Consider the following 20,667-nt stretch of genomic DNA (forward strand, 5'->3'; position numbering starts at 1 on the left):
CTTATAATTGCCTTGATATTTCATTATTGTTTTGGCTTTGTTTAGATGTTCTATGTATCATAATTTGGAAAAAGGAAATACGAACTCACTGATAGGGAATTTTTGGCTGACACTATTGGCAAGTTTGGTCTTTATGTTCCTAACTCCTAAGTAATCAATAAGTGGCAACCTATGAGTGCACCAATTTGGAATCCAGCTGCTAGGGATACTCATATTTTGTATTGCTATCAGATGTATGGTAGTAAGTGGCTTTGTGCTGCTAGTCAAAAACAAAAATTTGTTCTAGTGGAAGATTGCATTATAATAGGAGTTGCAAATACTAGTTGTTATGATAATAAAAGATATAGATGGGTTCATGCCCCCGGAGGTCCATTTCCAGGAATTGCATTTGTAGCCTGGTGAAAAGGATGTGAAACTGAAAAACTAGATACTTAAAAGAAAAACCTGTATTTTGAATAACTTCACTGGGTTTTTGAACAAAAATCTAGTCCTGTACACTCCTAAAAACAGATGATTCTTTCTATTTCTGTTTAGTTGCCTCAAAGGTTTATGACAAATCTTTGCTCTCAAGAGTGGTGGCATCTTTTTTTGACACGCTCACATTAACTGAGCTTTAATCAGCACTTTCAAAGTGTATTTTTATTATTATTATTTTATAAGGGGTATTACAATCTACAGGAATATCCAAAAATTAATTTGAAAAAACGAATTAGTTAGTCCAAGTTAGCTGTGAAGATTGATCGAATTAAGCTTGATAATGTCAAACAAAATTAAATTAGAGGGTGCACGCATCAAGATGTTTAAGATTCTTCTAGAAAGACACCACGATTCTCTACTTGCTAGAGCCTAGGAGTAGATATTTTGTATGGCCTCCTCTACACTACTGCCCGTAGATATTTAAGTAGATAATATTCAAAATATCTACTTGAAAACGCAAAGATATTATGGTAATGGGGAAATCAATACCCATTAAATACCTTAAACCACCCCTAAACTTGACTCATATTATTAGTATCCTCCTCGAACTATGCTCGGATGTGGCAAAAAGTGTGGGTGCACTCACCTGCCACGTGGATTTTTCTATCTATGTGGTATTTTTTTTAAAATAAAATATTTTTTACCTTTTTAAGAATATTACTTTTTACATAATTTTTTTCGAAATACAATTTATAATAAAACTTAGATAGAACTACATTATTTAGGCTAAATATTTTTATTTGGCAAAAAATAATAAAGTTTTAGTTAATCTTTTTTTGAATTTTACCTGAAAATAAAGATTTATACAATTAAAATAAATAGTCAAGGCATCTAAAAAGTTATAAAATACATAGTTTGAAAAAAATGCCACATAGACAGAAAAATCCACGTGGTAGGCGAGTGCACCCACACTTTTTGCCACATCAACGTTTAGGAGGTAATGGCCCTAAAAAGGCCAAGTTGAAGGGGTAATTAAAACCGAGCATAGTTCGGGAAGGATACTAATAATCTGAGCCAAGTTTAGGGGTGATTTAACGTATTTTGTCTTTCCCTTCTTCCAGGATCAAATGCGAAAATGAGACCTCCCTTTCGGTCCCCCCACAAAGGGGGAGGGAGTCGACTGAACATCTCAGCCATTGGCGGGAATTTCGCCCGCATCCGATCCCCAATTTCTCACATGTAGGCATACGAAAAGTTGAATTATATACGCATGATGAGAACGACCAAACAAGTAGAGACCTTAGGATAAGTCAAAATCCGTAATTATATTTACGTGCAGTTTATTTGATTTAGTACAATATTTATTTGATCATTATAACCAAATTTTGTATATTATTCTTTTCTTTATTTTTTTGGTTTTTCATCTTGTTTGGCCAAAAAAGTATGAGACCTTTTTTGCTAAACTAATTAAATAAGAAGATGGGGATAATATGAATAGAAAAATATAGCTGAGTATAAATGTTGGCAGTGATTATGACCAGATTTAATAGCATAAAAAAATATGCATTAAGTAACATTAAATGACAATAAAATATAAATAAAGGAAAAGATTCACTCAATCTTGAGCGAGACGAATCCTCTTTCATTTGATAAAGGTGAATGATAGACAAATACAAGAACCTTAGGACCCTTTTTGGATCTGATGAAGGTATGGGATCACAAATCTTCTCATCTCTTTAGAGATGTGTGTTTACATATTTTCTAGAGAGAGGGAGAGGGGGAGAGAGCCCCTTTTGGGGAAGTCCTCTATTTTTATTTATAAGGGGTATCCCTAGAAAACCCTAAAAACGGTACAATTAGAGGGAATATTCAGTAGAATATTCCCTTTGAAGATTCTAAAGCAAACTAGTTGTTTCATCACTATCCGACCTCGGCCAATTGATGACTGTACGACTTCGGCCTGTCCAACCTCGACCTTATTGATGATTGTCCGACTTCGTCATGTCCGACTTCAGCCTTATTGATGACTGTCCGACCTCGGCCAATTGATGATTGTCCGACTTCGACCTGTCCGACCTCGGTCTTAATTATGACTGTCCGACCTCGGTCAATTGCCTCCGCATGTCGAATTTCTCTGACCTAATTTTTACTCATACAGTTAGTCCCTCCGCTTATCGAGGTCGTCTTTTGGTCGAGCTCGGTGAGCGGACTTCATTAATCGTAGTTCGAGAAATTCGAATGGGGAGGTTGACTGGTGTGGATCGCGGCTGAGGGTGTCGCTCTTAGGTCAAAAGTGGTATCCCCTCTCACTTATCCAACACCAGAGATAGCAGCTGCAGCATATGATGTTGCTGCTTTGGCATTAAAAGGTCCTGATACCCCCATTGAATTTCCCGGACTCAATGTGTTCATATACTATGCCAGCTTCCCTAACAGCAGCAGACATTCGCGCCGCAGCTGCAAATGCTACTGCTGTTAGAGCACCGCAGCTGGAAAGCGGAGATGCGCGGCGTCAAGCAGAGTGCCAACCTGAAATTGGAGATGAAGGAGTAATGGGGCAAGAGTTTTTTGATGAAGAGGAAGCGTTTGGCATGCCAAGATTGTTGGTTGACATGGCAGAGGCAATGCTTATGAGCCTTCCTAGGATTAAGACAACGCCTTACGATGAGTTGCCTGAATATTCTGATGCATCATATACTCTCTGGAGTTACCCTTAATTATCAATAATCAAACATGTAACATGCATTAGCTTGAAAAAAAAGGTATCAATAATCAAGGCACTCTCTTGGTGTGCCATGTACATCAGTTGAATAGTGTGACCACTAAAATTATATAGGTGCGGTTGTGTCATGGACTCAAATCGTAGGGGAGACCAGAACTTCTCTCACTCTCATTTTCTTGTATTCCTAATATAATTCGGATGCTAACAGTGATTATCGTCTCATTTTCACGTTGCCCTATTCGAACGAGGTCTAGTTGTGAATCAAGTTCGACCTAGGTCGTATGAGAGTTAAATTCGAGTGAAGTCGAATTATTCCTTTTGGCGATGGCCTTTGGCCGTAGGGGTGTTATTTCGAGCTAAGGCCGAAATGTTAACTAGTTGTAATTCGAGCGAGGTCGAATTTTTTCTTTTGGCGATGGCCTTTGGCCGTAGGGGTGTTATTTCGAGCTATGACCGAAATGTTAATCCGTTGTAATTCGAGCGAGGTCGAATTCTTTTAGCGATGTCTCTTGGCCTTGGGGTATTATTTCGAGCTAAGGACGAAATGTTAACCCGTTGTAATTCGAGCGAGGTCGAATTCTTCTTTTTGGCGATGTCTCTTGGCTGTAGGGGTGTTACTTCGAGCTAAGGCCGAAATGTTAACCCGTTGTAATTTGAACGAAGTCGAATACTTCTTTTTTGCGATGCCCTTGGCCGTAGGGGATATGTAACGAAGGATAAGCCCGGCAATAGAAACATTAGTAAAACTCAAAATGCCCTCACTTTACAGCTTAGCTCAAGTGATCTTGTCATCATGATAGCATAAGCCACAGCAATAACCTGAGTTGAAATAACCTCAATGCAACACACATAAGTGAATATGTAATATAACAAATGGTGAAGGGATAATAAACTCGATCAGACTGTTAACATCAATACACTGTCCACACCATGTAAAAATATGTATTTTCATATGTGATATGTGGAATTTCAATATACTTTTCATACTTAAGTGTTGTTATAGACTCATGTACAGTTAACGGCACAAGCTGGGTTCTTCACCTCGCTTAGGTGCCGCTTAAATGTGTGCACTGAAGCCGTGCAATAAGGCACTACAATCTGCAGCTTGTAGCTAATAACCACTGTTTTGAAGAGGGCATCACCAAATGTACAAAATAATATTAATTGTTAAAGCAATAATCAGTTACTGGAGAATTTTGGGTGTTCCTGGGGGAGTCCCAGTTTTGCTTAGCTTTTGTGTTTCTTGGGTGAGTCCCAATTTACTAAATTTTGCTTGCATTGGAGAGTACGACGTGTTTTCTGGGTGATTGCTCCTGCTTCTATTCCACTTAAAAAAATAGTCAGTTAAAACAAAATGAAAGCGTCCGTTACCTCGATTTGATCAGTCGACGAGTGGAGAGGAGTCACCCCGTTCCCTTCTCCGGTTATGCTTTTAGTGACCGCTACCAATTATCCGTTTTAGCAAAGTTATATGTCTACTAATAAACTAATCTCACATTCGAGTCCCACAGCACGTGGGCGATAGTAGACTACACATGTGTCACCCGGTGTATGAGGGTTAATTCAATGAGTAGGTGGCCAAAAGTAATATTTCTTTCTGGAAGAGCTAGGATGACATAAAGTATTCAATCCATGTTAAGGTTCCCACGATTAGATATTTGCTCGGAAGTTCCCCAGCACATGGTGCAAGATATGTTATCTTTTTCCTATGCATGTCAACGTCTGTGACATAGATGAGACGCAAAAACAGGCTTTTCCGGGGAAGGACGGAATGAGATGGCAGGAATATAAATCACTATGCATAATACTTAACGAGGGGTCCGAACCCGACTGTCGTTGTTTTGGACTCAAAATACATAAATAAATGATAAAAAAAAGGTGACAATTTTATATATAGTGTCACAATACTTGGCGATATACATTAACGTTAACTGTGCCGTTAATGTATAGCGCCAAGTATTGTGGCACTATACTGAAAAAGCTGACACGCCCAGGTATAGCGCCAAAATACCTAGCGCTATACATAAATTTTTATATATAGCGCCTGGTATTTTGGCGCTATGCTCCTTTTTCCTGGCCCCACCAATAATTCCTGGCTTCAATGATTCAAAAGCGTATAGTGCCAACTTTTTGGGCGCTATATATATATATATATAAAAAAAAAATTCCGGCTAGCTATTCCCTATATAAAGAGGTTAGGATTGTATAGAAATTCATTCAAAAAAAATTTTAACTCCTGTTGAAATATTTGTTGTTGTTAAATTCTCCAGGATTTTTTTATTATGTCTGAAGAGCGTAGAATAAGAGTTTCATTATATTGGGGGTGAGGTTGTGATGGAGAATAACTCCGTGGGCTACAGTTTACCTGCTCAATGTCATGTTAAATTGCCACTTACAATGGAGTACGATGAATTGATATCGTTGTTATGCAAAAAAAATGAGTGTGAGGAAACGTTCAGTGATACTTAAAGTAACCGGAAGATATCCGTATTCCGTCACTCCGCAGGGGGTTGCTTTTTACTCGGAGTTTAACATCGACGATGAAGAAACTTTGAGTGATTTTCTGAGGACTCTGGACGAATGCGGGAATTTCTTGTAATCACAATGTTGGAGATGTACGTGAAGGTCGAAGACGTTCCAAAAAACGAGGTTGTGTGTAGTAGAGATAACCCCCAATCATCGGGTGGTTATTTTAGAGCAGTTTTTGCCGGACAGGTTCCGGATGAAAGAGTTTTCCTTGATTTAAACTTATCACCGCCAGCGAATGAGCAGCGAGAAAATAATTTATACCCTGCTTTCCATAATTCACAAGACGAGTAGTAAACTTCAATTTTCATTTGTGTTAATTATGTATATTTTTGGCGTATTGAATTTGTATTAACGCTCATATATTTAATAGGGGGTACCGGCCGGATATGAATTTTACAAGTGGCCCATCCGGTAGTCATCACCTAATTGAAAACGTCCATCATGGAATTTCATCACATTACGACTTGTAAGTGAAGTGATATAAAACCATATGGATATCATTTATTAATTCAGTAGCTTATATTTTTGTTGGTTGTGCAGTGAAAACGAGCAAGTTGAACCACCTGTACTCACTCAATTGACCAAAAATGATGTATTACATCGGGATATGGCAGATGCACAGAGTGAGGAACAGAACAGTAATTACGATAACAATGCCGATGAATCCGGAGACGAGACACCCTTTCCTTGTGAGGATGGTGATGAGCAGGATGAGGAGGAAGGACCTGATTTGAAGAGAGATCCCCCTAGACGAAGATTGTACGAGTTCGAAGTGTCGTTTCATTCAAGGGAGATTCCTTACATTGATAACTTGCCAACCGTGCCGGATGTGGAAGCTCTCACAAGGGATTTTGATGAAATCCGGACAGCAATGTGCGATGAGTCTAGACCAACGGTGCTTGCAAAGGGGGTGTTTTTTCCTGATAAAGTGCGCTTAAGCAGGGCTTGTAAAATGCACAACGTAAAAGAGTGTCGTGAGATGCAGGTACGGGAGTCAAGTACGATGGTATATAAGGCTGTTTGCCGCAGGTGGTTTTGGCCATGTAATTGAATGTTGCGTGCGACCAAGAAGAAGACAGGCATGTGGAAAGTGGGTAAATACATTTCCACCCACACATGCGAAATGGACACCTTCAACGGGAATCACTTCAACTTGGATATTGACTTGATTTCTCTTGTACTTATTCCGCACCTTGAAGCGTCCATAAGGTATACAATCAAATAGTGCATTACATCAGTCCACCAGGAATATGTCCATACCATTACGAAAAGAAAGGCATTTCTCGGGCGCAAACGAGCGTTTGAAATTGTCTACGGTAATTGGGATAAGTCATTTGCATCTCTGCCAAAGTACATGGCCGCAGTGCAGCACTTTAACCCCGGGACAGTTGTTGAATGGAAGCTTGAGCAGAGTCCGGGAACACCAGAATACACATTTAATTACGTGTTCTGGGCGTTTAAGCCAGCAATTGATGGTTTTTCGCATTGCCAGCCCGTAATATCCATAGATGGAACTCATGTCTATGGAAAGTACGATATCAAACTATTGATAGTCATGGCAGTGGATGCTAATGGACAGATATTTCCTCTAGCTTTTGATGTTTGTACCAATGAAAGCACAGAGACGTGGACGCTATTTTTGAACCACCTGAAAGAGCACGTTGTCAAACAGCGTTCAGGTATTTATCTAATATCTGATCGACACGGTGGTATATTAAGTTCTGTGGAGAACTTGCCTGCATGGAGGTGGGAGAAGAAAAATGGAAAACACAATGGAATTGTGAAGCACAAAAGGAACGTAAAAAAAATATAAACTGGAACTTGCGGAGGTGAAGGCTAAACTAAAAGAGGTAGAAGAAGAAAAAGAACAACTGGAAGAACGATATAAGTGGTTGGAGCGGAGAATAAATGGCAACCGGGGCTAAACATTGGCATGTATGTGTTTAGTGTATTTTTCATATTTCATGTATTTTTATTATGTTGGCCTGCTATATTTGTGTTTGTGCTGTAGTAATGTTTTCCTTGTTTGTTGTACGAAATTTTATTTTAATTGAAGTGGAAGTTAAGTTTAAGTGCTTATGTTGTACTAAATTTTATTTTAATTGAAGTGGAAGTTAAGTTTAAGTGCTTGTGTTGTTCTAAATTTTATTTTATGAAACTGTCAAACGAATGGAGAACTAAAAAAAGTAATGGGCATATTCGATTAAATAATGTTGTTAATGTAGTAAAAATATTATTTACACCATGTCAATGTGTCCCGCATCCGGTGTGTCTCAATGCAGCCGCTGGCCTGAGGCGCATCCCCTCCCGCCCGGATACGCTATCAGGATCATCATCATCAAGTCGTCTCCTTATAGCCGGATGCGGCGCAGGATGACATGTATCGGTGGTGCTGTCAGCTCCAGTAGAAGGCTACATAATAATATGAAACTTAGTATAGAAAACTACATAACAATTCACAATAATTTATATTGTCTTACCATCATCGTCTCTAGATCCTGAATGTAGTCATCTGTCGCTGCATCGCATGAAGCCTTAAAAAGGAAATTAATAAAGTTAAAGAAAATAAATAAGTTACAGTTAAAACAAATTCAAATTCAATACTAATAAACTCATACCTGCGCATGTGATGTGGAGCCATAACTCAGTCGGCACCCACTATAAAAATCACGGGTCGGTCGATCCTCAACAGTGGTAGACGGGCCTGGGAAGTATCTACCCCAATTCACTCCTTGAATATCTGAGCCCGTGATCAATAATTGACCTGATGGGGTCACCTGCGATGGCACTAGAGTGCGATAAATTGCAAGGCTGTAAGACGGCATGTCCGTCTCATGCATGCCACCTGCCATATCAGCAGCAACATCATCAGTAGGAGCCTCAACGCCCCCTTGCTGGGGACCACCTCCTCTCCGCCCACGACCACGTTGTCCGGCACCACCAGCTCATCGGGCACCACCAGCTCGTGGGATACCGCAACCTCGATAGTACTGCGTTGGGTCCATATAATCAGCCTCGTGTGCCAAACGTTGATCCGATTAGGATCGCTGCAGTGTCTGGGCAGCCACATCCATGAATCGATGACTATACTCTTGCATGGCCACAAGATCATGGACATGACTCTACATCTGCTGCCCCATATGATAGACGGTATGCAATCCAATCGCCTGCACAAAGTAAAAAATATAAACTACATATTTGGCACTAAATTACAGGTATATAATTAATAATAATAGAAAACATACCATGGCCTCGTGTCTCCCGGTGTATGGGACGTACCGACCGTGTGCCTGATGAACTGGGTTCCCGATAAAAAGTCGGGAAACAGTGTGGTACCATGCCATATAACGTTGAATAGGAAAGTGTTGCGGAGGTGGGGTCAAGTCCCCTCGCCTGTCCCAAGTACCCAACTGCTCGTTAAGCCATGCCATAAATGTGTCTTCCGCTCTGGACCGATCATCCCTCTCATAATGTAAAGCATGCCATGCAGGCGGAGTCGGTATAGGCTGCGGCAGGCCAAACTGATGAAATACCCGCTCGGAGGCATGATGCTCGACAATATCGAGGCATATGAGCGGGACAGAAGCCCTCCAAATATGTCGGCCAAACGTGCAATACGATGGCAGGGTACCTATCACCTCATCGTTGTATGGCGTCCAGATGAACTATCAAATAAGAACACAAACCGTTAGTATACGCAACACTAAGTTAATCTATAACAGGTAAGTTTAGTTAGATATTCACATGTGCGTCCTCTAGCATATCCAACACATCCAGAGGGGGAGATTATGATGGGCATCATACTCTCGTGTAAGAGTACGACGCATAACCCACCTACAGGCTAGAGGGAGTTGCGGAATTTTACATTAGCCGGTAGTTGTGGTAGAGGTGGCCGAAACTGCAGAAATCGCTCCCAGACCCAAACCTAACATACAAAGTTGACGTAAAGTATAAGATTAACTATAACTAGGTAGAATTGTAACTAATAGACATATTATTTGATTATGTTGTCACCTGTAGAAGCGGCAGAAAGCCACCAACGTCTCTCTATGTGCCGATGCAAGTCTGGCACATCTGCTTGTACAGATATGAGATGACAGCACCACCCCAACTGTAGATGGATGTATCCTCGAACCGGGCAATATGATGCAGAAAACGTAGGCTCACTAGGTTCCCCGAAGTGTTCGGGAGCAAGACCCCCCCCCCCCCCAAATAGAAGGAGCAACAACAACCTCGTATATCGTTGTACATCCACCTCCGCTGACTGTGATAGTATGGTGGATCCGCACCAGGTGGTCTCTAATGGGGACCAACTGTATACGACTGGACCCAGACGCTACCTCCTCGTCATCCGGCATGAAACCCGTGAGCATGTGCAACATATCCCAATATGCCTGTCGCGAATAATATCTCATGGTCGCAGGTAGTAAAACTGGCAAGCCATCAGCGGACAGGCCATATAAAATCTCAGCGTCCTGGAGTGTGATGGTGGCCTCGCTGATGGGCAAATGGAAAGTGTGTGTCTCCAGTCGCCACCGCTCAATCAAGGTCGTGATCAAAGCATAGTCGAGCTGTATCCGGCCAATCCTAATAATCCTATATAATCCCATCTCCTCCAGGTAATGGACCACGCGGGGATGTAGAACGCGGGGAGGACTCAAAAACTCTCACAATAGATCCATTCTCCTGGCCCGGAAAGTCTGCGTAAGCAACTGTCCGTCCCATATAATACTCGGATCTATGTTGGAGCTGTAGGGCTAATAGATCCAACGTCCGAGGGCCGGGTTGTATAGTCGCGTCCATGTCATCAACTGTAAATTCATATTTTTTAATAACTTAATTGTACAAATTATATATATATATATATATATATACCTATGGGTTCCGGGCTCGATATTTTGAGGCCCAGTGGCACCAAACTATCATTAATAATTATGTGTTTTTTTTATAATTTAAATTCGTATTTTTAATAACTTAATTGTACAAATTACTAATTATGTATGTTGATACAATTATTAACTTAATTGTACAAAGTTTGCATTTTCAACTACTAGTATAAGATACTTAAACAAAAAGATTCTAAGCTAAAATACTACACATTACTATGCTACAAGGCTCTAAATTTTACTATGCTAAAAGGGTCTACGTTTTGCTACGCTAAAAAGGTCTAGATTTTACTACGCTAAAAAATAATCTAAAATAAACATAAACAACAAATAAATTTAATTGCAAATAAAACACAAAACGACATGAAAACACATATATATAAATCAGGATATATTTTTATAAAACACTAATATGAAATTCGGATAAATTTAACATGCTAGTTTCGAAAAAAACACAAACCGAAATAAAACACATACAAATCAAATAATATGCACTATTATAAAAGTTTCAACTTAAAATAAACCGAAATACCTCGATTTAAAATTTTCGGAAAGCAAATAGATTGAAATTTTGACTTCGGAAGTGTGCATCAACAATAATACGAAGCTCTACTCGAATGTGGGACCTACGTTCTACAACTTTTATGCGACGGGGGGCCCAAATTTTTTTTTTTAAACTCGTGGCCAGCGGTATGGGGGGACCAAGAAGAAAGAAGAGTAAAATATTGAGGAAGAGAACTAGAACGACGATGAAGAAGACGATTCTGTTGTTAAAAATTTATGTATAGCGCCAGGTATTTTGGCGTTATACCTGGGCGTGTCAGGTTTTTCAGTATAGCGCCAGGTATTTTGGCGCTATACCTGGGCGTGTCATCTTTTTCAGTATAATGCCACAATACTTGGCGCTATACATTAACGACACAGTTAACGTTAATGTATAGCGCCAAGTATTGTGGCACTATATATAAAATTGTCACCCTTTTTTAATCATTTATTTATGTATTTTGAGTCCAAAAGAACCACAATTGGGTTCCGGACTCCTTAATGAGGTAGATGCTTCAAGAGTCCGAAACCTTTTTAATCATTTTTTGGACAAAAAACATTTTGTACTACTTTAAAAAAAAAAATTACATAAATAAATAAAACGCAGTATTATACTGCGAATTACTTTAACAGAAATTTTGCCGTTAAAGTAATTCGCAGTATAGTACTGCGTTTTACTTAAAAAATTATTTTTTTTGTAATTCGCAGTACTATACTGCGTTTTACTAAGATGATGGGCCCAGCTATATTTTATTAAAGCTGTTCGCAGTATTATACTGCGTTTTACTTAAAACGCAGTATAATACTGCGAACAGCTTCAATAAAATATAGCCCCTTCTTCTTCCTTGGACCACTGAACCGAAGGAAACCAAAAACCTTCGATTCTGCTGGTCCCCCCCCCCCCCCCCCCCCCGCGTCAAACTTCAAAAAAAGAAATTTGGGCCCCACCCGTCACCTAAAGAGCAAGGAGTGTAGGTCTCACATACAAGACAAGCTTTGGATTCCTTCTTTTGGGTGCAAAAATTCGATTTCAATCAAATTTAAAAAACTTAAATCGAGGTATTTCAATTTTGTTTATGCCGAAACTCGTATAGTACATGCATATTTGTATTGTTTAATGTGTTTCCATGTTAATTTGTGTTATGTTTGTGTTTAAATTTATATCTTATTTATACCCGGATTGATTTATTAGCTTTGGTACAAAAAATTGTTAAATTTGATAAATTATTTGTATTGTTAAAAAATTAATATTATTTATTTTGTTTGTTGTTCATATTTGTATTTTATGTTAGTTATTTTTATATGTAATAGTGACCTTTTAGCGTAGTAAAATAAATAACCTTTTAGCGTAGTAAAATATAGAGCCTTTTAGTGTAGTAAAATATAGAGCATGTTAGTGTTGTAAAATATAGAGCCTTTTAGCGTAGTAAAATGCAGAGCCTTTTAGCATAGAGTCTATGTAGTTTAAGTTTGTAGTAACTGCAAACTCTATCCAATTACACTTTACAAAATTAATTATTTAATTTATAACAATAAACTTACAAAAGTAACAAATTAATATATGTTGTAAGATTAACTCAAATATCGAGCCTGGAACTCATACATATTTATTCAGTCCAATTGTAAACATAATTAATTATTTAATTTATTAAGCTAGCACACACAATTGTAAAAATGTTAAAATTGACACGAATAATAATTAAGGATAACTCGGTGCTACCGGGCCTCAAAAAATGAGCCTGGAACCCATACATAATTATTCAGTCCAATTGTAAACATAATTAATTATTTAATCTATTAAGCTAGCACACACAATTTTAAAAATATTGAAATTGACACGCATAATAATTAAGGATAACTCGGTGCTACCGGGCCTTAAAAATCGAGCCTGGAACCCATACATAATTATTCAGTCCAATTGTAAACATAATTAATTATTTAATTTATTAAGCTAACACACACAATTCTAAAAATGTTGAAATTGACACGCATAATAATTAAGGATAACTCGGTGCTACCGGGCCTTAAAAATCGAGCCTGGAACCCATACATAATTATTCAGTAAAATTGTAAACATAATTAATTATTTAATTTATTAAGCTAACACACACAATTCTAAAAATGTTGAAATTGACACGCATAATAATTAAGGATAACTCGGTGCTATCGGGCCTCAAAAATCAAGCCTGGAATCCATACATAATTATTCAGTCCAATTTTAAATATAATTAATTATTTAATTTATTAAGCTAACACACACAATTCTAAAAATGTTGAAATTGACATGCATAATAATTAAGGATAACTCGGTGCTATCGGGTGTCACACCTCCTTTTTCCGCACCCGAGAGGGTACAAGGGAGTTTTTTCCAATTAAAGGACAATCGAAACGGTATTTGTTTATTTATTTCAGAGTCGCCACCTGGGAGATTTAGGGTGTCCCAAGTCACCAGTTTTAATCCCGAATCGAGGAAAAGAATGACTCCATATTACAGTCTGCGTACCAGAAATCCGGATAAGGAATTCTGTTAACCCGGGAGAAGGTGTTAGGCATTCCCGAGTTCCGTGGTTCTAGCACGGTCGCTCAACTGTTATATTTGGCTTGATTATCTGATTTTTTATATATTGAACTTATGTGCAAATTTTAATTTTTTACTGCTTTCATTACTATATTTTACGAGAATTGCAACGTCGTGAAAACATATCTCGAACCACGTTACATCAATGCACCCGTGGTTGTTTGACATATCTCGACTCGGTTGAGATTTGGATTTAGGTCACATAAATGTGCACCCGAGTTAAGGAAAATAAATTATTAAAGGCGTGCCTAACGTAACTAGCGTATTGTTATTTTGGGGAAGGCCGTAAAATTAGCTAAACGGCCTGTCCCGGATTCTAAGTGTTTTAATATATACGCATTTAGAGGGCCCCGCAGCTTGTGCATTTTTGTTCGTCGAGGCTCGTCTCATTCATTATTTAAAAAAAGATTTGCAACGTCATGGAAATGCATCTCAGACCACGTCACAATCAATGTACCCATGATTAGAGACACATTTCGATTCCGTTGAGATTTGGATTTGGGTCACATAAATGTGCACCCGAGTTTAGGGAGATAACATTATTAAATACGGGCCTAAAGCGACTAGCGTATCATTATTTTGGGTAGGGCCGTGAAATTTGCTAAACGGCCCATCCCGGAATCTAAGTATTTATTATGATATATATATCTATGAGGGCCCCGCAATTTGTCTCTTTTATTTGGCGAGGCTCGTCTCATTTTTATTTATTTATTGATAAGGCTAAGATAACCACATTTTTGCTACTTTGCGAGGTCGTGGGTTGTAGATTGAACTTATTTGAGGAAACGAGTATTTTTCCGCGGAATTAAAATTACTACTATAATTTTAACATTACTACTACATGTATAAACAATTATTAAGACAAACTAAGATAATTAACACCTTTCAGAATGTGTACAAACACCTATTGTGACAAATATTTGGATAACAACAATCTAAACATGAACAAGCAAAAATGTCAAATAACTACTCAAAGCGACTAACACAAAGGAAGAGACATTCAAGGCCAAATTTCAATACCATACGGAGTTAATTAACAAAATAGCCATTCGCAAACATCATGTATATATGTCTCGCTCAATTCGCGTACTATCCGCATGAACTAGGATGGTATTCCAAAACATCACATATACATATTACTAACAGCAAATATGAAGGACACGGACGACCTACTTGAGATTAACGTCCGATGCGTTGGTCTTGCGACGAAACCTCGGACAACGACCTCGACATACCGGACCTCGACGAACCAGAGACGACCTCGATGGAAACAGAAAGCTCGGACCCAAAGCTATCAACGACCAGAGATTGTTGGTTGCGACTGTATTTTTCAACGCGTCCGACTGATACGAGAAGATGGAGCAGAAGGGATCGTTTGGACAGTGACGACGCAGCAGGAGCTGGGCGTCGTTTGTGGTGGTGTTCGGACGTAGGCTGGGGAACAGTGACAACGAGGGGGGAAGCTGGTGGTCGACGGACATTGGTTATGGCGTTTGGACAGTAGGGTCGACTGGTTTGGGTTTAATGGCTGGAGCTCGGATGTGAGCTGGGGAACAGTGACAACGAAGGGGGGAAGCTGGTGGTCGACGGACGTTGGTGGTGGCGTTTTGGACGTGAGGGAGTAGAGGGCAGTGATTAATGGCTAGTGAGCTCGGACGTGAGCTGGGGAACAGCGACAACGAGGGGGGGAAGATGGTGGTTGGGACAGAGGGAGTGCGACTGGTTTGGGTTTGTTTGAGGACGGAGCAGCTGTGGAGGGTCGTTTGAGCAGTTGACGGAGGTGGTGTTTGGACGGTGTCGAGGGGTTGTTGATGGTGATTTTGGGGTAGTGTTCGTTAGGGTTTTGTTTGGACGGGAAAGGCGTCAGCTCCTGGGGTTCCGACGAGGGTCTTTTACAGTAGGGTTTTTCTTTGTTCTCCCTTTTGAGGAAAGGAGGAAGAAGATGAACAGTGTCCAGCATCCAAAAATCTGTCCACCTCCTCTTTGTGCCTTGTGTTTGCCCGTGCATTTGTAGCACTTGCCAAGGAAAATGAGCCCCACGCGTGGTGGGGTTCGAGACTTGTGTCCCCCACGCGTGGTGGGGTTCCCCGTGTGTCGTGTTCCGTCCGTGTTCCCCACGCGTGGTGGACTCGGATTATTATGGGCTAGGTCCGAAAATTAGGCCTAAAACCGGGTAGTTTGAACCCGAATATTATTCTTTTGCCCGGATCCGAGAAATAGGTACACGACGTTGCTCAACTGATTATGTAAGAAAAATAGCTACTAAAATAAGACTAATTATTTAAAACAAAACTATATTATTATTTTTTAATATTTTTTCGAGATTAAAATAGCTACGAAATATTAATAAAACTATTTTTTTGTAATTTTCGTTTTTATATAAAGATAAAATATAAAGTAATATTTTTGTATTTTTCAAAGTTTAAAATGACTACAAAACATTAATAGAACTATATTTTTTTAGTAATTTTTGAAATTATGTAAAGTACAAAATAAGGTACTACTTTTTTTTTGTATTTTTCAACTTTATGAGAAATACATAAACTAAAATTTATATATATATTTTTGTAATTTTTCTTTTGCGACGAAATAAAGTAAAAATGGTTAAAATGGCTATATTAGACCCAATTTCACATATTCATGCTAAAAATGTGAAAATTCTCGGGGAGGGTCAAAAATCAGGTGTCTACAACTGCCCCTCTTTGACTGGAAACACGAAGAGTTTTCCGACAAAGAACGACTAGACATGTTTTTGACCCGACCATTATTTGGACGGACTACACTAAGGAAAGGAAGGGAATGTGACCGAGCCCTGGTATCTGAGCAGCCTACATATCTTTGGTTATACAGGAATCAGGCCACGTGTAGTTCGGAAATGAGAGAGATGGTAAAGTGTACCGAGGTGGAGAGCCGATCGAGGTGCCGTTCCGTTGAGGTTCCGATCCGCGGTCCTGTCATTACAACAAAAATGAAAACTGAAAAAGACTAAGTTAGCCTATCAGCTACTAGTTACAAGGATTCCTTTCTTTAAGTCTTCTGAAACTTGATCTTGAGTCTTGAATGGTGCTTCATACAGACTTTGGATTTGAACCTTGATACTTGCTAGTTGTAGGTGCTAGTTCTTGAGCAGACCACATTTGTTCTCCACTTCCGTATTTTGGGTTCTTTTTTTTTCTTTTTTTGTTCTTTTTTTTTCTTTTTTTTTTCTTGTTTTTGTTTTTGTGACCAGCTTCTGTTGATCATCCCAGACTATTGACTCGCATTCTTGAGGCGAGCTTCTACTATTTCTAACTTGGATTGAATGCTGGGGATTTCTGTTGTAACCTTCTGCTTTCCAGTGGGTCACTGCTTGATCTTGAAAAATGTTCCTCTGTTCTACAGGCGGACTCCTGACTTCATCATCTTGAATTTAACCACCTCTGTTCTACAGGCGGGCTCCTGGATTCTTCAACTTAAATTTAACAACCTCCGTTCTCCAGGCGGGCTCCTGACAACCAAAACAAACAAAACAAACAAAATTTCCTAACCCAGTTTGTACTGGGAAGATTTGTGAGTCGTTAGCAAAATTGTAACTCACTTACACTACTGATGCAATGATGAGAGTAAACTAAAGACTAGGCTAGGATGTGCATCTCCTACGAGTAAAACCAAAACTCTTGCTAGCAAATGTGTCTGCTAAAATAAAAACCTCAATGACTCAAACTAGAAAGTGCTTCTTCTATGGTTGAATCGGAATGAGCTAAACTAGGAAGTGCGTCTCCTAAGGGTGAAAACTTCAGTGACTAGAACTAGGAAGTGCGTCTCCTATGAATAAAATCTCGATTTAGGAAGTGCGTCTCCTAAAAAACTTGAAAGACCTTGATTAGGAAGTGCGTCTCCTACGGGTAAACTTCAAAAAACCGGATTAGGAATTATGTCTCCTATGGTCGAACTTAAAATGAATCAAACTAGGAAGTGCATCTCCTAAGGGTGAAATCTCAATTCCGGAAGTGCGTCTCCTGAAATAAAGTATAACCTGAAAAAGCCAAACTAGGAAGTGCGTCTCCTAAAGCAAAAGTATAACCTGAGTGAACCAGACTAGGAAGTGTGTCTCCTAATAATGAAAACTTAATTCAGGAAGTGCGTTTCCTATGGGTGAAACCTTAATGATTTTGAACTAGGAAGTGCGTCTCCTATGAATGAAAATAATTTAGGAAGTGCGTCTCCTATGTGTGAAATCTTAATTTAGGAAGTGCGTCTCCTATGGGATAAAAGTAAACTTAGGAAGTGCGTCTCCTATGGGCAAAACTAAACTTTAAGGAAGTGTGTCTCCTATTGGGTACAATAAACTTAGGAAGTGCGTCTCCTGTGGGTACAATAAACTTAGGAAGTGCGTCTCCTATTGGGAAAAACTGTTCTTAGGAAGTGCGTCTCCTATTGGTAAAACTTGCTTAGGAAGTGCGTCTCCTTATGGGTGAAACTATTCTTAGGAAGTGCGTCTCCTTAGGTGAAACTATTCTTAGGAAGTGCGTCTCCTTAGGAAGCTATTCTTAGGAAGTGCGTCTCCTTAGGAAGTGCGTCTCCTATTGGTGAAACTTATCTTAGGAAGTGCGTTTCCTTAGGAACTTATCTTAGGAAGTGCGTCTCCTATTGGTGAAACTTGCTTAGGAAGTGCGTCTCCTATTGGTGAAACTTATCTTAGGAAGTGCGTCTCCTATTGGTGAAATTATTCTTAGGAAGTGCGTCTCCTATTGGTGAAACTTATCTTAGGAAGTGCGTCTCCTACTGGTGAAACTATTCTTAGGAAGTGCGTCTCCTACTGGTGAAACTATTCTTAGGAAGTGCGTCTCCTGTTGGTAAATCTTAACTTAGGATGTGCGTCTCCTCTTGGTGAATCTTATCTTAGGATGTGCGTCTCCTATTGGTGAAACTTACTTAGGAAGTGCGTCTCCTTAGGAAGTGCGTCTCCTATTGGTGAAACTTATCTTAGGAAGTGCGTCTCCTACTGGTGAAACTATTCTTAGAAAGTGCGCCTCCTATTGGTAAAACTTACTTAGGAAGTGCGTCTCCTCTGGGTGAAACTATCTTAGGAAGTGCGTCTCCTACTGGTGAAACTTATCTTAGGAAGTGCGTCTCCTGTTGGTAAATCTTAACTTAGGATGTGCGTCTCCTACTGGTGAAACTTATCTGAGGAAGTGCGTCTCCTATTGGTGAAACTTACTTAGAAAGTGCGTCTCCTTAGGAAGTGCGTCTCCTATTGGTGAAACTTATCTTAGGAAGTGCGTCTCCTACTGGTGAAACTATTCTTAGGAAGTGCGTCTCCTGTTGGTAAAACTTACTTAGGAAGTGCGTCTCCTTAGGAAGTGCGTCTCCTATTGGTGAAATTATTTTTAGGAAGTGCGTCTCCTCTGGGTGAAACTTATCTTAGGAAGTGCGTCTCCTACTGGTAAAACTTAACTTAGGATGTGCGTCTCCTCTTGGTGAATCTTATCTTAGGAAGTGCGTCTCCTACTGGTGAAACTTATCATAGGAAGTGCGTCTTCTATTGGTGAAACTTACTTAGGAAGTGCGTCTCCTTAGGAAGTGCGTCTCCTATTGGTGAAACTTATCTTAGGAAGTGCGTCTCCTACTGGTGAAACTATTCTTAGGAAGTGCGTCTCCTGTTGGTAAATCTTAACTTAGGAAGTGCGTCTCCTTAGGAAGTGCGTCTCCTATTGGTGAAATTATTTTTAGGAAGTGCGTCTCCTCTGGGTGAAACTTATCTTAGGAAGTGCGTCTCCTACTAGTGAAACTTAACTTAGGATTTGCGTCTCCTCTTCTGAAACCTGTTGGGAGCGACACTGGCCCTTTGCCTTTCCAAACATAAGTTTCAATCTTTTTGTTCGGTCTGCTGAGGATTCAGCTTCCCTTATTAAAACTTGGGGATAACACTGGTTCAAAGATCAGCTCCCTTGAGATTGGTGTTATCTTTCTTCTTCTCCAAATGGGTACCTGACTTCCAGAAAATTTTCTAAATGGAAGGAAAATTTTCTGCCCCAGTTTGACAATATCCTTTGTGGCATGCATTTTTGTCATCAATGCCATTTCATTTACCTGTTTCAAACAAAATTTGTTAGTTTAAAACATGGTGGTTGGTTGTGATACTCCTACTGGGATAGCTTTCCCTTTCTCCTTCCATTATGCTATCAAACTTGCTGGGGATGATATTAATTGCTGACACTGGCCCATCCCTTTTATCAATCTCATCTTGATGGGGATACCCTTCTTGACACGGGTTTTGCGCCTGTTCCTTGTACCACTTGGATGTACTAGTTGATGGCCTATTTTGAAGTCATTTCCCACTGGTTCTGACCAAACAGACTCTACTAGGGAATTTTTCTATGAAAGGAAAAAGATAAAAAGAAACAAAATAAAAGACAAAGGAAAAGATGACTCTTTAACTATAAATAAAAATCTATCAAACGCAGATACCGACTCTATTGGTCATGACATGCACATGTGGCCTATCCGCTGCCGTCAATCGTCTCTCAAGACCCTCCCTTGACGATTCCCCATCTGATTCCCAATCTTATTCGACTTGTAGTGCCCAAAGGGTTTTCACTATCAAGCCTCTCTCATTTTGGTTTTCTCTCAGCTTTCATCGCCTTATGGTGCCTGTGAAGGTTTTCACCAATAAGACTCTCTCATTTGTATCACTTTCCAGCTGGGGATTTGGAGTGTTGCCGGTATGACTCTTTTTGTTGGAGATTAGAGTCCTTTCTGCTGCGGAACATAATGTTATGTTCGCCGGTAAGACTCTTCATTTGTCTGACTTGGCATCTTTTGAAGACTGATCAGAAGGTCTTTCTTTGGACCGTAATGTGGGTTTTGGATAGGGCTAGAAAGAAAGGGTATTAAAGGCTCAAAAGTGCATCGATTCTGGGTTATTAATTACAACTTTCGGAACCAGATTTATTTACAACGAACGCAACCTCTGCCCCAGTTTCTTGCTTGGAGATATCTTAATTGAATTT

The 20,667-nt window shown here is 39.6% G+C and overlaps 1 pseudogene; it reads left to right on the forward strand.

Moving 5' to 3' along the window:
- The first annotated feature begins 171 nt into the window (after positions 1-171).
- LOC107819957 (ethylene-responsive transcription factor ERF027-like) lies at positions 172-3,267 on the forward strand (annotated as a pseudogene).
- Positions 3,268-20,667: the final 17,400 nt, after the last annotated feature.

The sequence above is a fragment of the Nicotiana tabacum genome, chromosome 7 (assembly GCF_000715075.1).
Source record: "Nicotiana tabacum cultivar K326 chromosome 7, ASM71507v2, whole genome shotgun sequence".
Taxonomy (NCBI): domain Eukaryota; kingdom Viridiplantae; phylum Streptophyta; class Magnoliopsida; order Solanales; family Solanaceae; genus Nicotiana; species Nicotiana tabacum.